Consider the following 25,390-nt stretch of genomic DNA (forward strand, 5'->3'; position numbering starts at 1 on the left):
GGAATAAATAGTGGCTAAATCACTCTTCAACTGAACAAAAAAGAAAAAAGAAAAAAAAACCCCACTAAACTAAAAGCAAATGGCATAATTTCAAATAACTAATTATTTAAAATGGAAACAAAAAAATTTAACGTGACAGCTTTATAAGGAACAAACAAAAATCACATGGAAATAGTGAAACATTTTATTAATAAAATACAGAAATTTATTAGTCATTGAAGGGGTAACAATCAATTGTAGTCTACAATTAAAAGCAATTTTAATCATAGCTAAGACAAACAAAACAATTTTATTAAGAAACATCAAACTGACAGCAAACATTTAATAACTACTAAAATGTAGATACTAAAATCCTAATAAAAATATTAAATATAAAAGAACTTGAAATGTTTTTTTCCAACAATTCATGTTATAAAATCAGCTTCTAAATAGCTCATATTCTTTGCTTTGGTATTTTGTCTGCTATCAATGTGCGTATAGTAGAAAATCACTTATGTTCTTTTCAAATGCTTGGCATTATAATGTGAGCTTATATCATTTCTCAAATTAAATTTTGCTCCACATATTCAACATATAAACAGATGCACATCCATGTGCTGCTCCAATTGTTCATTATTTGGGAATATCTGGAAGCAGACCTGGCATATAGTCTCACCAGCAGATAAGTGAGAAACCGTAGGCTGTACATGGTCATGTTTTCTGAACTTTCCTTGACCGCAGAGGGAACAGATATACCTGGCCATGCATTTGTGCTTATCATTGGTCAGTCGTCATTGCTGTTCTCTTAAAAACTGCTTTCCACATGTTTGACAAACAAACTGGTTTTCCTTAGTATGAACAGTACAGTGTTCTCTTAAGTGGCACTGCTGATAAAATCCTTTTCCACAGAGATTACAAAAATGCTTTCATCTGTGATCTCTTTCATTTGCCTCCATAATGGCTCTCTTAGACATATCTTGGTCTAGGCAGCTCGACATATGTTCAGTTACTAAGTTTTCGCTTTCAAAACGTTGGCCACAATTAGTACATGCCAATGGACAGGCAGAATGTGTAAACAACTGCTTTTTTTGGATGTTGATGATCTGGAAATGAGTGTCCCTAAAATCATCCAACACTTCAACAAACATATCTCTTATTTCAGACTGCTCTTCAGGATCCTCTTCTATGTCCATTTTCTCCTCAGTGATTCCTAATCCATTCATTGTCAAATCTTCTCCACATCTCTGAGCATGCTCCTGAAGTTGTCTGCCCTTCACAAGTATTTGTCACGTTTACCACATTCACAGATATCTTCAATGTGCTTGGCTAAATGATGAGATGACAGGTCCTCCTCCATTGTTATAAGTCCACACAGTTCACAGGATGCATCTTCAGCATCCTCTTGCACTGGGTTACTGTTATTTGGGGGCCTCATATTTTCTAAACCACCTCTTCAATCAGTACTTATTGACATCTGAGGTTTTAGAGTTTTCCTACCACTTTTTTTTTTTAATACTGACGTCTTCTTCAACACAATATCTATAAAATGACTCTTCAGGTTCATCCTCTAATTCATCATTGTCAGTGGATTCATTAGTCTTTATTATTAATAACAATGTTAATGTCTTTCAATTCATCTGTAGAAATCTTCTGGCTCCACCTTGATAATGATTCTTTTTGTTTCAGCAGCTCTGCTTTTCTTTTCACTTGGTAGTTCTGATTCCACTGTGCCACATTTTCTGCTTCCAGTGGTTGAAACTGAATCAGCAGCAGCCTGGTTTTTGTCTCCTCTGTATTTGCCTGTTTGTGCAGAAAATGTTTTAGAAGACTCTTCACCAAATCCAGCTTTGATGTTACTGTCTTTCCCATCTCTAATATCTACTATTTTATGATAGGCTCTTGTGTTTTGATATGAATGTCCATTAGTACAGGTTAGCACATGCTCACCTAATAATTTTTCACAGCTAAAGCCAAATTCACAGCTGTAAAGCTCTGTCCAAAGAGCCGGGACACATGTTCTTTTGGAGCAGATAATCTGGACTCAGAACTTTATTTTGCATACATCAAATAATGGTTCAGAGAAATCACCTAATTATAAAGACTTTTCAGCAGGCTCTCTATTATGTGGTATGTTTACTTTTGAACTTTGCTCTGCACACCACCTGTTGGCTTCATTGCCATTTCTAGCAGTGTCTTCATACATTCTTACCCCAAATATCATTTTTCTGTTCTGTTTGTTGGAACAGAAGATGAACATTTTGAACTTGAACAGTCTGCATCCTGCATGTCTTCTAAGCAGTCTGGAATATTGTACAGCTGTAAGTAGTTAATTGCCACTTTAAAAGGCTCAAAACTAAGGGGAGCGGTCATAATTTTCCTAAGTACATATAGGTACATGAGATCAAAACACTCAGCACTAATTTTCATGTTGCTTAGATTCAGTTCTGCAGTACTATGCTGATGGTTCATGAAAAACATTCTAAAGTAGAAGTTACAAACAGATAGAACTGGTTTATGTGCTTGAAAGTAAATGTCATCAGTTGCAATACAACAGTCACAGAGAAAACCCCATCCCCTTTGATTGTCTAGCTGATGAAGGACATAGCTGCTGCGCTGGGCTTAGCCATCCATCAGAGACCTTTTCCACTGAAAATTCCCAACTCCCAGATTTTGTACTAGACAAAAACCATGTGTTGCTGGTGACAGGGTGTAGGAAAGAGCAAACCAAGAATCTGCACAGCTCTTACGCCTCCTTCCTGGGAGTGCATCCAAGTCTGCCTTTTTTTTTTTTTTTTAATAAAGACTCTTATTATGTGATTGTCTGACTCCAGACTCTTGAGAATTAGAGGCTAGGAACTAACCCTTATGTATCTTTATATTTCTAATATTTGGTGCAATCCTTAGCACATTGATTTCATTTGATAGGTATTTTTGAATGAATGACATAATGCATCTTTAATTCCCAATAGTTACATTCTTATCTGGAAACACCCAATCATATTGACTCAGTCATGCTTTGCATGATCCTGTTAAGAGATGTGACCAGAAACCCCTCAAGACAAGCATGTTGCCTGTCTTCTTTTTAGTCTGGTAACCTAATATTTCAGAATGTCCCCCTTACTCTGTCCATCAGATTCCTCTGGAATATATGTTAAGTCATAGGAGAAGGAAATATTACCCCCTTGCCCTTGCCATTTAAAATTCCAACAAGGTCATCCCATCATGTAACTTTAACAAAGAACAAAATGTAGTAGCATCAAATAGCTTCTCCCAGAGTTAGCACTGGAGATCATGAAAACATAGGGCTATATGAAAATCACTACAATTTTTGAGCCTCTACTATAGTTCAGGTGCTTGGCACCGCACCATACAGAGTCCTCATAATAGACATGGATAGTAGGTAGTGTGAATACCAATGTTAAATTTACAAGTTGAACAGAATTTCACAGAGGATAAGTAAATATTCCAAAGAGAAAAGAAATGATTATGCCCCAATGTTCAGGTCTTGTCCTGTCTTCCCAAAACTCAAGGTCAATATCTTGCTCAAATTTCATTCAGGTGGCTGTAGCTTGGATAAAAATCTAAAATCACCAAGATGTTTGTTCAAATTGCAAATCTTCTTCCTGGTTCTTAACTTACTAAATCAGTGACAGAGGAAACTCAGGAATTTATATTTCCAGCAATTTTTCCAGATGATTCCAAGAGGTAACCAGGCTTCATGATACTGCACTGCATTAAAGATGTTTTCTAAAATAAATTTAATTTGAGGCAGTATAACTCATTTAATTAAAGTCTAACAGATACCCAATATATGTCAGGGATTGTCCTAGACTGTGGTGACAGCACAAACACTAAAAAAATGATTGAAATTGAACCCAAGGTACAGACAAGTCATGATAGGGAGATGGCATAGAAAGAAATAAATTATAATACACAGTGATAAAACAGTAATAAGAAGGACTGAGGTCTAAAGTAGGGTAGAAAAGAGAATGATTAACTCTACTCAATGAAGGAAATCAGCAAAGCTTCCACATAGGATGGAATATGTTTCTAAAAGAGCTTCTCATATTCCTTGTCAAAAGCGAGTATCTTTATGGTGCATTTCTAGCCCAAAGTTTCAATTTTCACCAAATAAATAGTTTGACTTTACCTTGCTTTTTTTTAAAAAAAATATCTATCACACAGTCTCCCTCTGTATTTATTTTGAAACCCAACATATTCAGGGAATATTTTGGTGACTTCTAAGAAAGTATATTGATGAAGAATAAATTGAATGAATTTATTCTTGATATTTCTTCCTTTTGACCTTTTATTTTTATTGGGTTATTTATTTCAGCACATAGAATATATGATATGGCAGTATGAAATTCGTATTTTATTCTATATATTTTGTGGGTTTATTATTTTTTTCTTCCAAATTCTCAATGTAGCTTGTGAGAAAGCACAGTGTAAATGTGGAAACCTTCCTTCTCCTGACATTGTCTACTGCAACTGCCTTTGGCCTTTGTTTACTCTGAAACATCATGGGAGTTACAGTTTAATTATTCCACATGGAAATGGTCTAGAATAAACTGCAAAGATAATCCATATGAATATTCATCTATATTAAGTTTCTTCTATTTCCTTTTGTGTCTTTGGTTGAGAAGTTTTCTTTTTTTGTGGTTTGTTTGTTTTTGTTTTTGTTTGTAAATGAAAGGAAGGTAAATGTCCAAATAGAAAGGAAATCTTTGAGAGGACGTATTGAGTCCTCCATGTTTACTGATGACATCAGTGAAGACCAGACAGGACAAGAGATTTTCCCAAGAGCACACAGCACCCCTAGCCTTCAAATCAATGTCTTTTCTTTCTCATTCCATAATATTTCCACTTTATCTCTCTATCTCTTGATATCAGTATATAAGGGGATGACTCAATTCTTGTAAATAATATTACTCAATTCTTATAAATAATTTGTTTTAGGGCTTCTTGAGATGTATATGGGAACACGTGGATTTACACATGTGCAGGTTTGACCTCCTGACTGTCAAAAACTGCATGTCTCCATGATGTTTATTAATTATTAGTCGGTTTTAAAAATGTGAGGTGGTATACCTCCCTGAACGTAAGGGATTGATCCAGGAGAGGTTGGCATTTTGCAGTTGTTGTTCACTTCCCTTAGAACTCTTCTGCCTATACAGATCAAACAAGAGTTTAATAGCTAGCCCATCAATTTCATGTCTAGACACCCTACGATCTACCAGCCACACCGTAGGCCCCTGTGGATAGACTACTTTGACTGCTGCTTTAAGTCTGCCACTATGGTAGCCACATTCACCTTGTCTTTGGTGATTAAGTGCTTCCATGTGGCTTCTGTCAACATTTGCATCACTCCAGAAAACGAAATAAGAAGAAAAAAAAAAAACTCATATACCCTATACCCCTTACTCCTCCCTCTTATTGACCACTAGTATTTCCCAATTTATTTTACCTCTTATCCCCTTATTATATATTTATATTTTATCCATATTTTTATACTCCTCTGTCCATACCCTGGATAAAATGAGCATCAAACACAAGATTTTCACAATCATACAGTCACATTGTAACAGTCATATCTTTATACAATCGTCTTCAAGAATCAAGGCTACTGAAGCACAGCTTAACAGTTTCAGGTGCTTCCCTCCAGCCACTCCAATAAACCATACACTAAAAAAGGATATCAATATAATGCATTAAAATAACCTCCAGGATAACCTCTCCACTGTTTGAAATCTCTCAGCCATTGTAACTTCATTTTGTCTCATATCTCTCTTCTCCCTTTTGGTAAAGAAGGCTTTCTCAATCCCACGATGCCAGGTCCCAACAAATTCCAGGAGTTCTGCCCCACATTGCCAGGGAGATTTACAACCCTGTGATTCATGTCCCACATAGGAGGGAGGACAGTGAATTCACCTGCTAAGTTGGCTTTGAGAGAGAGGCCACATCTGAGCAACAGAAGAAGTTCTCTGGGGGTGACTCAGTGATAATTATAAGTAAGCTTAGCCTATCTTTGCAGGAATAAGTTTCATAGGGGCAAATCCCAAGATCAAGGGCCCAGCCTATTGAATTGGTTGTCCCCACTGCTTGTGCGACTATCAGAAATTTTACAAATGGAGAAGTTGAATATTTGAGAATCTGGCTTTTGATTGTGTTTCTTTTTGGTGAAGTTTTGTGAGAAAATGAATTATTTAAATATTATGTTAAGTATCATAGCCACTATTACTATCCTTTTCCCCATCAAAACACAAATATCTAATGCATTTTTTAGTACTGAAATTTCTTTTGTGTTGACCCATGGGGTAAGTGATTAATATTTATTTCTGTTTCTGATACTTTACTCTTGAAGAGTAAGGTTTATCTTTAAGTCAGCCATGCACACTATTGCAGCCATAAATTAGTAGACAGAAAGGAAAATATCACCATGGAAAACTAGAGGGGAGAAATTACATCACATCAGGTGTGGAAGAAATCTCTTCTAGTTTTAATTTTTCATGAAAACAAACGGCAACAGTGATAGAGAAGGCTGGCCTTGTAAAATCTAAAAGAGATGGTGCTTATCCCAAGGCCTAGTTTCTCATCCAGGCATCTGCGACCCTGTGTATTTTATGGTACCTCTGATCAGAGAAAATCAGTGTTAAACCTCAGAGAAATTCACAAATAGATGCTCTCAAGTCTCAGTGCTCGACACACAGTGCTGGCAAGGTGTAATTTGGTACTTTGTCAAAGTTCAAGAGGTGAGCCAATACAAATCATTGATCTCTGCCTTATAAGTTGTTATTGTCATTATTCATCTAAAAGATCCACATAATATGTGGTACTACCTTCACCACTAGCTTATGCATGATTACAAATGCCCTCAGACTTGAAGGGAAAGTTTGAGAATATTCTTGCATGTACATGTAACAGTATTTTCATGCTCAGGAGTTTCAGTGTTATCACTGGTTTGACAAAAAATAAATGGTAGCCAGTTTAAAGTGGGGGATAGTTCCCATTGCAATTGAATTACAATTTCCTAAATGTCTAAAGGAAAGGGATGAGTTAAGCTTTTAGCAAAGATCATTGCATGCATGGGAAAATTTACCAGTGAAGTATTATTATTATCCTTCTGTTTAACATATGAAGAAATTAGGGATCTGCAAGTTGAGTGATTTCCCAAATTCATACACAGCTAATGAGAAGGAAGCCACAATTCCTGCATTGTGCTCTGTCCATTACATTGTGTGAATGGTCAGATCTGAATGAGATTTTAATGTCATATATCCTCCATGACTCATAAAATGCCCAGTGTCATAACTGGTTGATTTTCATGACTGGTAGAAGAATTTATAGTATAATAGACTATAAAAAGTGCAAGCATTCAAAATGACTATATGTTCTCATATTTCAGATGAAGAAATGGAGAGGGAGAAGAAACGACTGCCAATTGATCATTAATAGAACTTATTGAACTTAATCCTCATTATGTCACTCCCTTCTTTAATATTCTTTAGTGGCTTTCCATTGAACTTCAAATAAAATCCAAACTCCTCATAGTGAGTGAGATAACTGCTGAGTGAATTGCTATATCATGGGAACACATTCTCATGTACAACAGAAACTTTCAGCAAATGACCGTTTTATTACTTACACAGCACAAAGTGTTCAAAAGAGCAGGGGAAGAGACCCCACCATGGCCAGTCTCTTCAGAGGCCAATTGCATGGGTCAGCCTTGATGGATGGCAGCTCCACATGTCCTACTTCCCCTGGGAGAGAGAGACAATTGTGCTGCCTAAAGGTGGGGGTATTTATACAACTCAGGAGAAGGTGGCCCTGCCACTGAATGTTCCAGGTCTGATGAGCTGCTGGAGTTGCTTGCTCCCAGTTTCTGGGCTTAAGGCAGTGCTGGGACTTTTTTTTTTTTTTTTTAACTGTGTTTATTTTTTTTATTAATTAAAAAAAATTAACAAAACATTTAGAAACCATTCCATTCTACATGTACAATCAGTAATTCTTAATATCATCACAGAGTTGCATATTCATCATTTCTTAGTACACTTGCATCGATTTAGAAAAAGAAATAAAAAGACAACAGAATAATAATTAAAATGATAATAGAGAGAGAAAAAAACCTATACCTCACATGCAGCTTCATTCAATGTTTTAACATAATTGCATTACAATTAGGTAGTATTGTGCTGTCCATTTCTGAGTTTTTATATCCAGTCCTGTTGTACAGTTTGTATCCCTTCAGCTCCAATTACCCCTTCTCTCTCTCTTTTTTTTTTAATTAACGGAAAAAAAGAAATTAACCCAACATTTAGAAATCATACCATTCTGCATATGCAATCAGTAATTCTTAACATCATCACATAGATGCATGATCATCGTTTCTTAGTACATTTGCATCGGTTTAGAAGAACTAGCAACACAACCGAAAAAGATATAGAATGTTAATATAGAGAAAAAAATAAAAGTAATAATAGTAAAAACAAAACAAAACAAAACAAAACAAAAACCTATAGCTCAGATGCAGCTTCATTCAGTGTTTTAACATGATTACTTTACAATTAGGTATTATTGTGCTGTCCATTTTTGAGTTTTTGTATCTAGTCCTGTTGCACAGTCTGTATCCCTTCAGCTCCAATTGCCCATTATCTTACCCTGTTTCTACCTCCTGCTGGATTCTTGTTACCAATGACATATTCCAAATTTATTTTCGAATGTCCGTTCACATCAGTGGGACCATACAGTATTTGTCCTTTAGTTTTTGGCTAGACTCACTCAGCATAATGTTCTCTACGTCCATCCATGTTATTACATGCTTCATAAGTTTATCCTGTCGTAAAGCTGCATAATATTCCATCATATGTATATACCACAGTTTGTTTAGCCACTCTTCTGTTGATGGAGATTTTGGCAGTTTCCATCTCTTTGCAATTGTAAATAACGCTGCTATAAACATTGGTGTGCAAATATCCGTTTGTGTCTTTGCCCTTAAGTCCTTTGAGTAGATTCCCAGCAATGGTATTGCTGGGTCGTATGGCAGTTCTATATTCAGCTTTTTGAGGAACCGCCAAACTGCCTTCCACAGTGGTTGCACCATTTGACATTCCCACCAACAGTGGATAAGTGTGCCTCTTTCTCCGCATCCTCTCCAGCACTTGTCATTTTCTGTTTTGTTGATAATGGCCATTCTGGTGGGTGGGAGATGATATCTCATTGTGATTTTGATTTGCATTTCTCTAATGGCCAGGGACATTGAGCATCTCTTCATGTGCCTTTTGGCCATTTGTATTTCCTCTTCTGATAGGTGTCTGTTCAAGTCTTTTTCCCATTTTGTAATTGGGTTGGCTGTCTTTTTGTTGTTGAGTTGAATAATCTCTTTAAAACTCTGGATACTAGACCTTTATCTGATATGTCATTTCCAAATATTGTCTCCCATTGTGTAGGCTGTCTTTCTACTTTCTTGATGAAGTTCTTTGATGCACAAAAGTGTTTAATTTTGAGGAGCTCCCATTTATTTATTTCCTTCTTCAGTGTTCTTGCTTTAGGTTTAAGGTCCATACAACCACCTCCAGTTGTAAGATTCATAAGATATCTCCCAACGTTTTCCTCTAACTGTTTTATGGTCTTAGACCTAATGTTTAGATCTTTGATCCATTTTGAGTTAACTTTTGTATAGGATGTGAGACATGGGTCTTCTTTCATTCTTTTGCATATGGATATCCAGTTCCCTAGGCACCATTTATTGAAGAGACTGTTCTGTCCCAGCTGAGTCGGCTTGACTGCCTTATCAAAGATCAAATGTCCATAGATGAGACGGTCTATATCTGAGCACTCTATACGATTCCATTGGTCGATATATCTATCTTTATGCCAATACCATGCTGTTTTGACCACTGTGGCTTCATAATATGCCTTAAAGTCAGGCAGTGCAAGACCTCCAGCTTTCTTTTTTTTCCTGAAGATGTTTTTAGCAATTCGGGGCATCCTGCCCTTCCAGATAAATTTGCTTATTGGTTTTTCTATTTCTGAAAAATAAGTTGTTGGGATTTTGATTGGTATTGCATTGAATCTGTAAATCAATTTAGGTAGGATTGACATCTTAACTATATTTAGTCTTCCAATCCATGAACACGGTATGCCCTTCCATCTATTTAGGTCTTCTGTGATTTCTTTTAACAGTTTTTTGTACTTTTCTTTATATAGGTTTTTGTCTCTTTAGTTAAATTTATTCCTAGGTATTTTATTCTTTTAGTTGCAATTGTAAATGGGATTCGTTTCTTGATTTCCCCCTCAGCTTGTTCATTACTAGTGTATAGAAATGCTACAGATTTTTGAATGTTGATCTTGTAACCTGCTACTTTGCTGTACTCATTTATTAGCTCTAGTAGTTTTGTTGTGGATTTTTCCGGGTTTTCAATGTATAGTATCATATCGTCTGCAAACAGTGATAGTTTTACTTCTTCCTTTCCAATTTTGATGCCTTGTATTTCTTTTTCTTGTCTAATTGCTCTGACTAGAACCTCCAACATGATGTTGAATAATAGTGGTGATAATGGACATCCTTGTCTTGTTCCTGATCTTAGGGGGAAAGTTTTCAATTTTTCCCCATTGAGGATGATATTAGCTGTGGGTTTTTCATATATTCCCTCTATCATTTTAAGGAAGTTCCCTTGTATTCCTATCCTTTGAAGTGTTTTCAACAGGAAAGGATGTTGAATCTTGTCAAATGCCTTCTCTGCATCAATTGAGATGATCATGTGATTTTTCTGCTTTGATTTGTTGATGTGGTGTATTACATTAATTGATTTTCTTATGTTGAACCATCCTTGCATACCTGGGATGAATCCTACTTGGTCATGATGTATAATTCTTTTAATGTGTTGTTGGATACGATTTGCTAGAATTTTATTGAGGATTTTTGCATCTATATTCATTAGAGAGATTGGTCTGTAGTTTTCTTTTTTTGTAATATCATTGCCTGGTTTTGGTATGAGGGTGATGTTGGCTTCATAGAATGAATTAGGTAGTTTTCCCTCCACTTCGATTTTTTTGAAGAGTTTGAGGAGAGTTGGTACTAATTCTTTCTGGAATGTTTGGTAGAATTCACATGTGAAGCCATCTGGTCCTGGACGTTTCTTTTTAGTAAGCTTTTGAATGACTAATTCAATTTCTTTACTTGTGATTGGTTTGTTGAGGTTATCTATTTCTTCTTGAGTCAAATTTGGTTGTTCATGCCTTTCCAGGAACCCATCCATTTCATCTAAATTGTTGTATTTATTAACGTAAAGTTGTTCATAGTATCCTGTTATTACCTCCTTTATTTCTGTGAGGTCAGAAGTTATGTTTCCTCTCCCATTTCTGATCTTATTTATTTGCATCCTCTCTCTTCTTCTTTTTGTCAATCTTGATAAGGGCCCATCAATCTTATTGATTTTCTCATAGAACCAACTTCTGGTCTTTTTGATTTTCTCTATTGTTTTCATGTTTTCAATTTCATTTATTTCTGCTCTAATCTTTGTTATTTCTTTCCTTTTGCTTGCTTTGGGATTAGTTTGCTGTTCTTTCTCCAGTTCTTCCAAGTGAACAGTTAATTCCTGCATTTTTGCCTTTTCTTCTTTTCTGATATAGGCATTTAGGGCAATAAATTTCCCTCTTAGCACTGCCTTTGCTGCATCCCATAAGTTTTGATATGTTGTGTTTTCATTTTCATTCGCCTCGAGGTATTTACTAATTTCTCTTGCAATTTCTTCTTTGACCCACTCATTGTTTAAGAGTGTGTTGTTGAGCTTCCACGTATTTGTGAATTTTCTGGCACTTCACCTATTATTGATTTCCAACTTCATTCCTTTATGATCTGAGAAAGTGCTGTGTATGATTTCAATCTTTATAAATTTGTTAAGCCTTGCTTTGTGACCCAGCATATGGTCTATCTTTGAGAATGATCCATGAGCACTGGTGAAAAAGGTTTATCCTGCTGTTGTGGGATGTAATGTCCTATAAATGTCTGTTAAGTCTAGCTCATTTATAGTAATATTCAGATCCTCTATTTCTTTATTGATCCTCTGTCTAGATGATCTGTCCATTGATGAGAGTGGGGAATTGAAGTCTCCAACTATTATGGTATTTGTGTCTATTTCCCTTTTCAGTGTTTGCAGTGTATTCCTCTCGTATTTTTGGGCATTCTGGTTCGGTGTGTAAATATTTATGATTGTTATGTCTTCTTGTTTAATTGTTCCTTTTATTAGTATATAGTGTCCTTCTTTGTCTCTTTTAACTGTTTTACATTTGAAGTCTAACTTGTTGGATATTAGTATAGCCACTCCTGCTCTTTTCTGGTTGTTATTTGCATGAAATATCTTTTCCCAACCTTTCACTTTCAACCTATGTTTATCTTTGGGTCTAAGATGTGTTTCCTGTAGACAGCATATAGAAGGATCCTGTTTTTTAATCCATTCTGCCAGTCTATGTCTTTTGATTGGGGAATTCAGTCCATTAACATTTAGTGTTATTACTGTTTGGATAATATTTTCCTCTACCATTTTGCCTTTTGTATTATATATGTCATATCTGACTTTCCTTCTTTCTACACTCTTCTCCATACCTCTGTCTTCTGTCTTTTCATTTCTGACTCTAGTGCTCTCTTTAGTATTTCTTGCGGAGCTGGTTTCTTGGTCACAAATTCTCTCAGTCACTTTTTGTCTGAAAATGTTTTAATTTCTCCCTCGTTTTTGAAGGACAATTTTGCTGGATATAGGAGTCTTGGTTGACAGTTTTTCTCTTTTAGTAATTTAAATATATCATCCCACTCTCTTCTAGCCTCCATGGTTTCTGCTGAGAAATCTACACATAGTCTTATTGGGTTTCCCTTGTATGTGATGGATTGTTTTTCTCTTGCTGCTTTCAAGATCCTCTCTTTCTCTTTGACCTCTGACATTCTAACTAATAAGTGTCTTGGAGAACGCCTATTTGGGTCTAATCTCTTTGGGATGCGCTGAACTTCTTGGATCTGTAATTTTAGGTCTTTCATAAGAGTTGGGAAATTTTCAGTGATAATTTCTTCCATTAGTTTTTCTCCTCCTTTTCCCTTCTCTTCTCCTTCTGGAACACCCACAACACGTATATTTGTGCGCTTCATATTGTCCTTGAGTTCCCTGATACCCTGTTCAAATTTTTCCATTCTTTACCAATAGTTTCTGTTTGTTTTTGGAATTCAGATGTTCCATCCTCCAAATCACTAATTCTATCTTCTGTCTCTTTGAATCTATCATTGTAGGTATCCATTGTTTTTTTCCATCTTTTCTACTTTGTCCTTCACTTCCATAAGTTCTGTGATTTGTTTTTTCAGTTTTTCTGTTTCTTCTTTATGTTCAGCCCAAGTCTTCTTCATGTCCTCCCTCAATTTATCGATTTCGTTTTTGAAGAGGTTTTCCATTTCAGTTCGTATATTCAGCATTAGTTGTCTCAGCTCCTGTATCTCATTTGAACTATTGGTCTGTTCCTTTGACTGGGCCATATTTTCAATTTTTTGAGCGTGATCCGTTATCTTCTGCTGGCATCTGTGCATTTAGACAGATTTCCCTGGGTGTTGGATCCAAAAGTTTGGAAGATTTTTCTGTGAAATCTCTGGGTTCTGTTTTTCTTATCCTGCCCAGTAGGTGGCGCTTGTGGCACACTTTTGTCTGTGGGTCCCACCAGTCAAAGGTGCTGTGGTTCCTTTAACTTTGTAAAACTCTCACCGTCCGAGAGGTTCGCTAGCCGAAGCGGCTTGGAAGAGTGCCAGCCGGCCCGGGGTCTGAACACGGGGAGGGTCGCTGGCCGCCACAGCCCGGGAAAGCGCCTGTCCGAATTTCCTAGTCGGCCCGGGGAGCCAAGCATGGCGGGAGGGCGCCAGCCACAGTGGCCCGCCCGGGAGAGTGCACGTTCCCGGGGAGTCACGGGTTTGTAAGGGCCCCCCCCATCGCCGTTCTCCTCAGCCTTGGGATTTCTGATCCAATTCTGTCAGTTGTTCCGGGGGGCCGCGCATGGTGTGGGTACCAGCCACTGTGGTTTGAGGGGCCCGCCTGTCCAATTCTCCCAGCCAGCCCGGGAAGGGGGAAGGGAGTGACTCCGGCTGCTTGCCGCCCCGCCCGTTGAAGCCCGCGCCCCTCGGCAGTCTCACCAGAGCGGGTTCTCTCAGCCAGCCAGCCGTTCCAGGATGGGGTACGCTGTCTTTTTTATCTCTGTCGTGGCTTTGGGAGCTGTTCTGTATCGTTTCTACTCCCCTAGTAGCTGTCCTGGAGGAGAAACTAAGATCCGCGCATCTTACTAAGCCGCCATCTTCTCCGGAAGTCAGTGCTGGGACTTTTCATTAGATCTGACATCTCCCTTGGGCAATGCAATGAAAACATACCAAAACATGTGCATACAATAGAAAAGGGAGATAGGCAAATACTGGGAATTGGCCCCTAGGTGTTACAGTGATTTTCCTCACAATATTATTTGATTTTATTTTTCTGTTTTCTTTTTCTATGCAGTAGTTATTTGAGTTCTCCTTTAGTTTCCCTGATATAACAATTTCCCACCCTGCTCAGTTTAAAGTTTTTAAGCATGCCATAAATTTTTCCTGAATCTATTTTTCTCTATACCTTCCCATATACACAGTTTTTAACCAACACACGTTTATAATTTGGCATTCACCTTAAATGTCTCTTCTTGGTTGACCAAGATTTCCTGCCCAGGTTATTTTCTAATATCACTTGTATTTATTGTCTTGCTCTTGTCATAATTGAAATTAGATGATTAAAAAAAATATTCTAGGGTGGGCTATGGTGGCGCAATGGCAGAATTTTCACCTGCCGTGCCGGAGACCCAGGTTCGTTTCCCAATGCCTGCCCAAGCAAAAAAAAAAAAAAAAAAAAAAAAAATCGAGTTAAAATCTATTATAGTTCCTTCTTGAGTCTAAAATACATGAGGCTGCCTTTTAATACAAAATATTTTGAACAAAGTAATATGGAGTTGAGGATATTGTGTGTGCTAAAGATTTGAAAGGCCACTTTATTTCCTCATGAAGTTCTTGAATTCTCTCTGCAAGATGATTTCTCCAACTGGCTAGCCCTTACAGTTTTTTTATTTCCCTAACTCAACACCATCTTTCACATTAAAGGCTTTTTTTTACAGCACTCATTTACCTATATTCTATTCTACTAAAAAATTTGAGCACCTTTATGTGCTCTGTGAGCTAAGAAATGCTACAAAGCAATAGAAGTATTAGATTATGAAAATAGACATTTGTGTAAAATATAGTAATAGTTAAGCAATTTTTGCTTCTTCATTATTATATGTCATTAAAATAACAAAAGAACCTCAGCTTACGATATGGCACTAGAGTTGTAATGATATGCAAAGTACAGTGGAAACAAAGATGGACATGTAGGAAATGGCCAATGTAACAGCAAAACTTCATAGTTGAGGAAGCCCAAGCCCCAAATTAATTTGTATCTTTGGTTTGTGATATTAAGTGATACTGAAATGACTGCCAATTAATCATTAATAGAACAAACAGACTATACATTCTTTTCTTCTATGCCCTATCTCTGTTTGAATTTGTTGAGCTCAGTGAAAACCTTGGTTTTTGTTCTAATGACAATATCCACTTTATTTCTCATTTTAGTAGGAACCTCTGCCCTCTGCTGTCTATCAAAGGGGACCTTCATATGCTCGTTTTTCTCCATCCAAACTTCTGTCCCGTGACTACTGCAGCTTGACAGGTCAGAGTGATAAGGATTTTATTTATTGACCTTTTCTTTCAGAATATTGCATTCAGGAACCTATGTCAGTTGCAGTTAAAAGTCCATTTGAAATGATTTCTTCTGTTGAAGGATTTCACTTTGCATGACTCTGACATCTCAGATCTCAGACCAGAAGCATTTTTTATTCAACAACTTCAACAAAAATTGAGAATTTTGAAATTCCAGCAATATTTTTCTTCAAAAAATATATTCCTTTGGTAATTTTTGGTCTCTAGTTATACCATCACTATTTCTCTAAAGCAAACAAGCTCTTGACTTTGAAAACCTCACTTCAAATCTACATTTGTGTTGCCCTCTGTGCAGTCTTTGAGGGAAAATGCTGATCCTCTGTTTAGGTTGCTGTTCAGCATTGTCTCACAGTTTACTAAGTGTGATGTGACACATAAGCACCATACTCTGAATATTAAATAGTACTATAATACTGACCAGCTCTCCTTCAAAAAAATAGAAGGATCTGATGCCTGAAGGTTATGTGATAAGATAATCATGAAAAAGAGGAAGACTGATAAAAGCATGTTTAAGACAATTAAGTACCTATTGGAAGATATTTCAAATTCTTTGTTAACCGATTGTGTATTTTTACATGTATGTGTTTCTTTTAATGACATCCACACCATCTACATCATCCCTTCTAAAAATGAAAATCACATATTTTTAGCATATGTAATGTTTACCTTATTTCATTTTACCAATAATCTTATGGCAATTTTTTCACTAGTTTAGGATGGAGAAATAGTGCTTCAAGAAATTAAAAAATGACCCAAGGTCATACATCAAATGGCTGATTAAATTCAAATTAGAAAGCAAGACTGTAGGAATGGAAAATCTATGCTCTTTCAATTCACTTCTGCATCCTTTAAGCAACAGTGAGTCATATGTGTAGAAATTCATATTCTCTTTTCTTGACACTTAATCCAGTCAACTCCACAAAAGTTCCAGAGCTGCACGTAGAAATTTCCAAAGTATAATATGTTGATTTTTTTCTAAATTTAGAATGAGTTGCTATAACACCATGTGCAGAGAAACCCAAATGGAGAGGTGTACCTCACTATTGGAAGCCAAGTGTCTCCAAGAGAAGTATGTTCCAGGAACAAAGTAAGAACAGTAAATTACCTACTGAGCAAACAAGCTATAAAATCATTAATTAGTCTTATATGCTATATTCTGCAAATCCATCACTTTCCAAAGCTGAAAATATCCCCAAAGCTCAAGCCAAGCTTTGGCAAATGAAGCATTATGGAACATGTGATGTTCTTCTTGGAAAAAAAAAAAATTCAGGACTAAAAAAAGAAAGAAAAAAAAACCACACACAATGTTTTGTATTGAAAGTTTGATTTTACTGCTTGATTCCCTGGAAAATTAATGAGAAAATGTGGCGAGATTTCCTTCTACCATTTTCATTTCTAGTTCATTTAGGTGGTTGGAACCAGTGGAGGAAGCAAAGAAAAAGTTCTGTCAGAAGGGTTGATAATGACTTCCAGAATCACATTTAGTGAATTTGACAATAAAAGAGACATTGTACTGAACAAAAGACAGATTTTAAAATGTCATGTAGGCACCTATCTGGAGGAACATTTTTAGAATACAGTGAATCCTTTGCTATGTTTTATCTTGCTTTCTTATTATAAAATCAATCAAATGGCCAGTGGGAGATTTGAAAGTTACTATGAAACTCTTAATTATCCTAATGAAAACTTTGGAACCTCCTCATTGAACTGTGCAGGCGACCTCCCAGAAGGAATGCAATGGTTCCTTCTGCTTACCTTATTCTGATTCCTTACATGCTACTTATTTCCATGTGACACCTTAACATTCATTATTTCATTTGAGTACAAATTTATTGATGCTTAATGTGTACCAGATTTTCTCCTTATTTTAAGACTATGCTAGCAAAAAAATCAAAAAGTACTCCTGCCCAATTAATAGTCTCCTGAGGGAGACAGATAACAAATAAATAAGGTGGTTTATTTCAGATGCTCAAAAAAAAAACATGAAGATTAAACAAAGTGAATCAAAAGCAAACAACTGGTGGTAATGTGTAATTTAGATAGGGAAGATTCCAGTGATAAAGTGACATTTGATTGGAAACCTGAATGACAAGAAGGAGTCATCTGATAAACTGGATCCAGAGTGTTCCAGGCAAAGAGAAAGTATACTAAAAAATATTGAGTTTGAAAGACCTTGGCCCATGTTCTCAGAACAAAAAGGAAATGAGTATGGCTGGAGGTTACTGATCATGAAGTGTTAGGTATGAGAGAAAGGAAGGGATTAGATCTGTAGAGGTATGATACACTTATTTATTTCTGTTTAATCTACTTTGAGTCCTCTGGATCCCTACCACATAGCTGTTATTCTGTAGACTTCAAAAGCCAAGGCCTTTTGCATTGAACTGAGTCATCAATATTCACTTGAAATAAACTCTAACATTAAACTGCCTAGTATTGTCAGGGGTATATCTATATGTATCATTTTCACATGAACACCTGTCAAGTGAAAATGTACCAGAAAGCATGCTGCTTTGAAAGCAGTATGGGGAAATGGATATAGACTGAGTTAAGAGTCAAGGATCAACATTTTAACTCTGTGCTTCCACTTAACATCTCTACTACTTTGTCCAGGTTATATATCTTCTCTTCGCCCAAGTTTCTTTTTAAAATGAAGATAACCATGAATAAATAGATCATTGTTTGCATATATGAAGGACCTGGAGAGATAGTGAACTGGGCCCTCTTTCAAGGTCCTTCAACTATGAAGGGAAGAAATGAGGGCAGAAATGAATAAATATCATTTCAGAAGAGCAAAGAGTCAGAAAGGAGATAAAATATTAGAACCTGGCTTGGAGAACCTAAGTAGTTCAGTAGCCATGTCAAAAAAAAAAAAGTGGACATTACCCTGCCTTTGATATGGTAAAAGTTAAGAATCATTGGTGAGAAACTATGGTTTTGTTCGTTTGTTTTGTTTTATTTGCTTCTTTCTAAATGAGAAGAGGTCACTATATGTTCTAACGTAGCATGGTTCCTGGCACGTAATAAGCCCTCAATAAATATTTGTTAGATAAGTGAACAAAGAAAAATGGATGGACAGATAGATGTGCATACCCACACAGACAGCAAAACCTTAGGGCTTGATGCAATCCATCCCCTCATATATGCAGTAGAAACTGACTCAGCCAAATCATAGTACATTGTAGGACTTGGATGTCTCTTCTGCAATATCTATTTGGTGGGATTGTTTGTGAAAACCAGAAAACTTGTAACTGGTGTAATTAGTGCCTGAGCATAGACAAGGAAGTTTGTTCAGTTAGAATACTAAAATTACTTTGTTGGGTGTCTCACAATCATCTTGGGAATGCCTTCAAAGGAAACTTCTATGGCTCCACATGTAGCAACTAATAAGAATCTCTTAGATTGGAGGCAAAGAATCTGTAATTTAGTCTCTTTGTTGACACAGGTGCTAGTTTGAAAGGATGTATGTCCCCTAGAAAAGCCATGTTTTAATCTAAATCCCATTTCATAAAGGCAGAATAATACTTATTCAATACTGTAGGTTTAAAACTCTAATCAGATCATCTCCCTGGAGATGTGATTTAATCAAGAGTGGTTGTTAAGCTGGATTAGGTGACAATGTCTTCACCCATTTGGGTGGGTCTTGATAAGTTTCTGGAGTCCAATAAAAGAGGAAACATTTTGGAGGATGAGAGAGATTCAGAGAGAGCAGAGCAGAAAGCCAAGACCTTTGGAGATGAAGAAGGAAAATGTCTCCTGGGGAGCTTCATGAAACAGGAACCCTGGAGAAGAAGCTAACAGATGGTGCTATATTCGCCATGTGCCCTTCCAGATGAGAGAGAAACTCTGAGTGTGTTCACCATGTGCCTTCTCACTTGAGAGAAACCCTGAACTTCATTGGCCTTGTTGAACCAAGATATCTTTCCCTGGATGCCTTAGGTTGGACATTTCTATAGACTTCTTTTAATTGGAACATTTTCTTGGCCTTAGAACTGTAAACTAGCAACTCATTAAATTCCCCCTTTTTAAAAGCCATTATGTTTCTGGTATATTGCATTCCAGCAGCTAGCAAACTAGAACAATGCATATGTTCCTAAACCTTGATAATCTCTATTTTAATGCCTTAAAAGCATCTTGCTTTCCATTTGGTTTTACTCATGGGGGATATAAAGAAAGGCAAGTCACTGACTCTATTATGAAGCAAAATTACAAATATGAGTATGGTTCTCCAATTACATCTAAAAGGATTACTTGGATAAAATAAAACATGAGAGGAAGAAAAGCAGGGAAGAAATGCATGTATAAAGTTGTAGAGTTTCTAAGGTTATAATATTTTAGCTTGCTAAAGCTGCTAGAATGCAATATACCAGAAATGGGTTGACTTTTACAGTGAGGATTTATTAATGTAACTATTAATGGCTCTTAGACCATGAAAATGCCTAACTCAAGGCTTTAACAGGACAGTACCTGGACTCTGAAGACAGGCTGCTGGCACCCAGGACACTTCCATTAACCAGGAAACCTCTGTCACATGGGAAGGCACATGGCCAGTGTCTGCTAGTCCTTTACTCCTGGGTTTTATTGCTTTCATCTTCTGGTTCCAGTGGCCTCCTCTCTGAGCTTCTGTGGGACTTCTGTTAGCTTCTTCAGGGTTTTCCTCTAGGCTGTTTGGTTTTTTTCAGTGTGTCCTTTGTCCTTTTATAAAGGACTTAATCTCCAGATTAAGACCCACTTTGAATGGGGTGGGTCACACCTCAATTGAAATAACCAATTAAAGATTTCCATCTCCAATAGGTCTGTACCCACAGAAATGGTTTAAAAAGTACATAACAGTTTCAAATCACCAGAACTAGAAATATGTGTATGGTTCTCCAATTATATCCAAAATATTTTGGATATAGTAAAATATGAAGAAAAAAGTTGAGAAGAAATGCATGTATAAAATTGTAGAGCTTTTTAGATGACAGTAAATCCTGTGTTAGTCAATAAAGTGTGATGTGGCTACTATACTTTCAGACATAGTAATGGAAATTGTGTACTCATCAGAACTAGGGTAATGATACCTAGTCCTGTCAGACTACCAAAGGAATGCTGTGTGGATTTTTAGGTACCAACTTTTGAAAGCATATTCATCAGAATGAAGTGGTCCAGTTTGGAAAGCAATTTTGTAGGAGAAATAACCAAAGAAAGTCTGTCTTTGACTTGGATGAAATGGCACTCAGCAACTATGAGATTTATTTTCAAATTACTGGAGTGCTAGTGCAAGATTCCTTCTGAGAAGAATAGGAGAGGAGAGGGAGTTATTGAATGCTGCAATTTAGGCTCCCTATAAGGATGGGTCTATTACTTGTTCTATCAAGAGTTATATAAAAATTATGGAAAGATTGTTTAAAATATGAGAAAATGGCATCTGTAATTCTTCACTCTAATATGCATGTTCATTTTTGCATTGTCTCTTCTGATTTCGTCCATATCTATGTCTGTTTTTTAGAATAATTTTTATCATTGTACATGCATGTGCATATCTTATTTATACTTATATTCTAAGATTTTCATTGGATTTGTATTTATTGATTTGATGTTAATGCAATGATCCATCAAATGATGCAATAAAATAATCAATTTTCTTTCTATTGAATATGTACGTAGGAAAAACTCTGCGCAATAAAGATAAAAAGTGAAATGGATACCTCAAAATAACTGAATCTTAGGGCTCAGGTCATGTTTTGAGGTTATCTCCACATATAATCACATTTTATGAAGAATAGGGAATCACAGAAGAAAGGAGGGCTACTTGGGACCCTTGGTAAGTAGAAGAATTATTTCTTCTGATCCCTGCATCAATGCTCTTTTTACACAACCTCACTGGGAGAAAACATTTCTTTTAAAGTACTCAAATGGGGTCACGGTGGCCAGGTGCATCATAGAAGGGATTCAAAACATCAAAGGGAAGACGAGTCTGAGCTTCAAGAGGCTTTCCGATGGAATTGTATGGCTTTCCATAATAAGGCCTAGAAGGGAAGAAGGAGAGAGCATGTATCCTATAGCAGCCTGAGAATATTCTCTAAAGGACATGCATAAACTGAACTGGAAAGACTATGGAAGGTTCTCAACTATTAACTGTCCTCAGTTATATATATTGCTATGGCAGAAAGGTATAATGAATCTAACATTGCAATAAAAATATTGTAAATACCCAATATCCATTATTTCATTGATACCGTACAAGAAATTGCAGCTACTTTCCATGATTATTCCATTTTGTAAAAGGGGAAAGTGGGATGGAATCAGGATGTGCTATTAAGAAAGAACTTAAGCCTAGTAAAGGCTCTTTATCTTTCAATCTTTTATTTGTCTGTCCAACCATCTCAGGCAAACAAGTTTAATTTGAAAAATAAGCTTTCTGAAAAGTCTTCAGATCGAACCAATGAGTGTTTAAAGGTATTTCCCAGGGCTAACACCAGGTGCCATTATGCATGCCAGATGGATGTTTTTATACTTGTCTCTCTTTTATTTTTTTAAATCCTATTTTTATAACAGTTCTTAAAATCAAAGCTAATTAAAACAGTATTTCTACTTTATTTGCAAAAGATATCTACTTCCAGATTTGGTCCGCTATGTATGGTTGCCTATAATTTCTCACTTAAGAGGGTAATTTATTCATGACACTAATTGATGATGAAGTGATTATTAAAGCTACATGGTGTGTCATTCCTTTCACTTTCTGTGTCATTTTACATTGAGTCAGGATGTGTCTTTTCTGAATCTCTGTGCCAGGATAATTACATGGTCATATGTAAATCGCCCCATTCCACTTCTATGATTTTTTGAATGAAAACCGGGCTTGGAATTACTGTAGATCCACAACCATTTTATACACATCATAAAAGGACTTTCAGAATTTAATATGAACTATTAGGTAAAATTAATTTGAAAGAGCAGTTTGAGGACATGTTATCAGAAATTAACTTTAATGGTAAATTTGGAGGGCTTTAAACTTAAGCCAATTGAAAGCTTCAGGATTATGCATTTACTCTCTTTACTAACTTCTTGTTAAGACACTCTGTGACTTGTCCTTTATTTTATGACAAGATACTTGAAAGGTTGATTTGTGTGAGTCATAGTCATAATTGTTAGGCAGCATAAAAAGATAATAGATTCCGGAACTCCTTTTTTATTATATATTTTTAAAGATCTTAATATACTACCGTGAACTTTTGCACTATTAAATCTAAAATAGCATTTTATAAGGGCTTGACTTCAGACATCAAATCAAACTTCATAAGTGAATAAAAATCAAGCCCCTTATTGATAAACTTATTTCATTTTAAAATGTATGGATTATTGCCCTTATGTACAATGTAGAAACTTGGGCATATAAATTGAAATCTCTCACAATCACAGAATGATTTTGAACTTTAGGGGTGTTGGGAGGAGAGGATTCTCATCAACTCCAAACCCAATATAGTGCCAAATATATGGCTAAATATTAACATTGCCTTTCTTGCTACTATTTAGGCCAAAAGTCTAGGTTTGGCATCTCCCTTTTCTTGCACCAATATCTAACCGGTCAGAAGAGCTTGAGAGCCATGCTTCAAACCATTAACAGAAACCCCATTCTCTGCATCTTAGACCCTAAACTATCCTTCCCTTCTGAACTATCACCCCCTTTTTGGTTCTTTGACACTTTAGTGCCTTGAATTCTGCTCTTCTCTCTTGCCTATTTTTCACTCACTCTTCTTGTTGCATTTATGCTAAATATATTCACATATAAAATGCATTAATCTTCTAGTGTAGCAAGGGATGAGCCAGAGTTCTCTTGGGTAGAGGAATCTGACAAGGAGGCTTTATTGTTTTCTCTTGCAAAATTGAAACACAGGCCTTGCACTCCTGTGCTGGTTGGATTGCCACCCCTCTGAGTCTCTTCAGAATCCCCTCTGTTACTTGTACTGACATCAGTCCTTCTAAGCACATTCAGACAGGAGCGATGAAGTCAAGGCCTTGAGGGGTTGATACAGAAATGAGCAGTGTGGTTGGGTTGGATAGATGATTTAATTCCCATTGCCCTAATTTATGGGAAAGCAAGTGACTGAGAGGAAAGAAGGGATCTAAGGAGACATGCTAAGATAAGAGAGGAAAATAGATTGAGTTTTTACACTATTCAGTATTTTAAGTGTTTTCATTTTTAATCATCTAATATTCATTAAAATGCTGGAGATTGATATAATATTTATTTTCAGTTTGAGAAAATGAGACATGCTATCTGCAGGTAAAAGATTTACCTTATTAGGAATATATCTAATAGTTTTGGGTAATGATTGCAAAATGCAGAGTTCTGAGAAAATCAGATCTCCACATGAAAAGTGTCAAGATTCTGCAGTCTTTAGATGCTGAGCACCCTGTTTGCCCCTCCAGGTCCACTCTCCACCCTTCTCCAAAAGGCTCACTTTCCTTTTAGTTTCAAGTTTCCTGCATCCACTTGGAAATGTGTTGACATATCAGAGGATGGGAACAGAGGAAATTTGGAAATTTTATTCTCCCTTTCCCTTCCCTGCAAGGCCCCTTCCTCCAGGTTACACTGCTATTTCAGCAGGATTTGTATTATAGCTGCTGCTGTGGTCCCAATAACTCTTCCTTCACTTTGACCCTGAAGGCCTAGGGTAGATAAGGCTCTTTGTTTTGCTAGTGCTGGGGTAATCACTAGTATACGGTTCTTTTGTTTTTGAATGATGCTACAACTTAAGACACAATTTTATTTAGAGAAATTATACGCTTACAGAAAAATATAAAAATAGAGAATTTCCATATGCTACCCCTCCCTATTATTAAAACTCTGCATTAGTGCAGTACCTTTGTTATAACTGATGAAAGAATATTATAATTGTATTGCTAACTATAGTCCATAGTTTACATTAGGCCGTATTTTTTCCAATATATCACCCTATTATTAACACGTTGCATTATACAACATTTTTAAGTAATTAAAATTTTATTAAGCTTTTTTGTTGTGAGATAATAGAAGATTCACATGCAGTTTACTGAAAAAATGTGGAGTGATATCATGTATGCTTTATCTGGATTCATCCAATGGTTACATCTTGAAAATACAGTATCATAACCAAGATGGAACAATGATGTAATCAAAGTATAGAATATTGCTATCACTACAAGAATACTTTCTGCTACTGTTTTATAGCCACACCTACACCCTCTTTCCCCATCTCCTCCTTAACCCTTGCCAATCACTTATCTTTTCATATTGCTAATTTTGTCATTTAAAGAATGTCATATAAATTAAATCATACAATATGCAACCTTGTTGGTTGGCTTTTTTTTTTTTACTTAAAACAATTCTCTGGAGATTCATTCAGGATTTTATGTGTATCGATAGTTCACTCCTTTTTATTGCTGAGTAAAATTCCAGTTATGGATGAGGCACAGTTTATTTAGCCATTTAATCACTGAAGGGTATGTGGTATGTGGATTTTTCCAGCTTGGGGCTATTATGACAACGTTGCTGCAAACATTCGTGTACAGAATTTTGTGTGGACATAAGGTTTCATTTCTCTGGATAAATACTCAGGAATGCAATTGCTGGGTTTTATAGTACTTGCA

General features: G+C 36.3%; 1 pseudogene; it reads right to left on the reverse strand.

Annotated features, from left to right (window-relative positions):
* Positions 1-491: 491 nt before the first annotated feature.
* Positions 492-25,390, reverse strand: part of LOC143658445 (zinc finger and BTB domain-containing protein 1 pseudogene) — a 64,565-nt pseudogene continuing 39,666 nt past the window's right edge.

Source organism: Tamandua tetradactyla, chromosome 16 (genome assembly GCF_023851605.1).
Source record: "Tamandua tetradactyla isolate mTamTet1 chromosome 16, mTamTet1.pri, whole genome shotgun sequence".
Classification (NCBI taxonomy): Eukaryota; Metazoa; Chordata; class Mammalia; order Pilosa; family Myrmecophagidae; genus Tamandua; species Tamandua tetradactyla.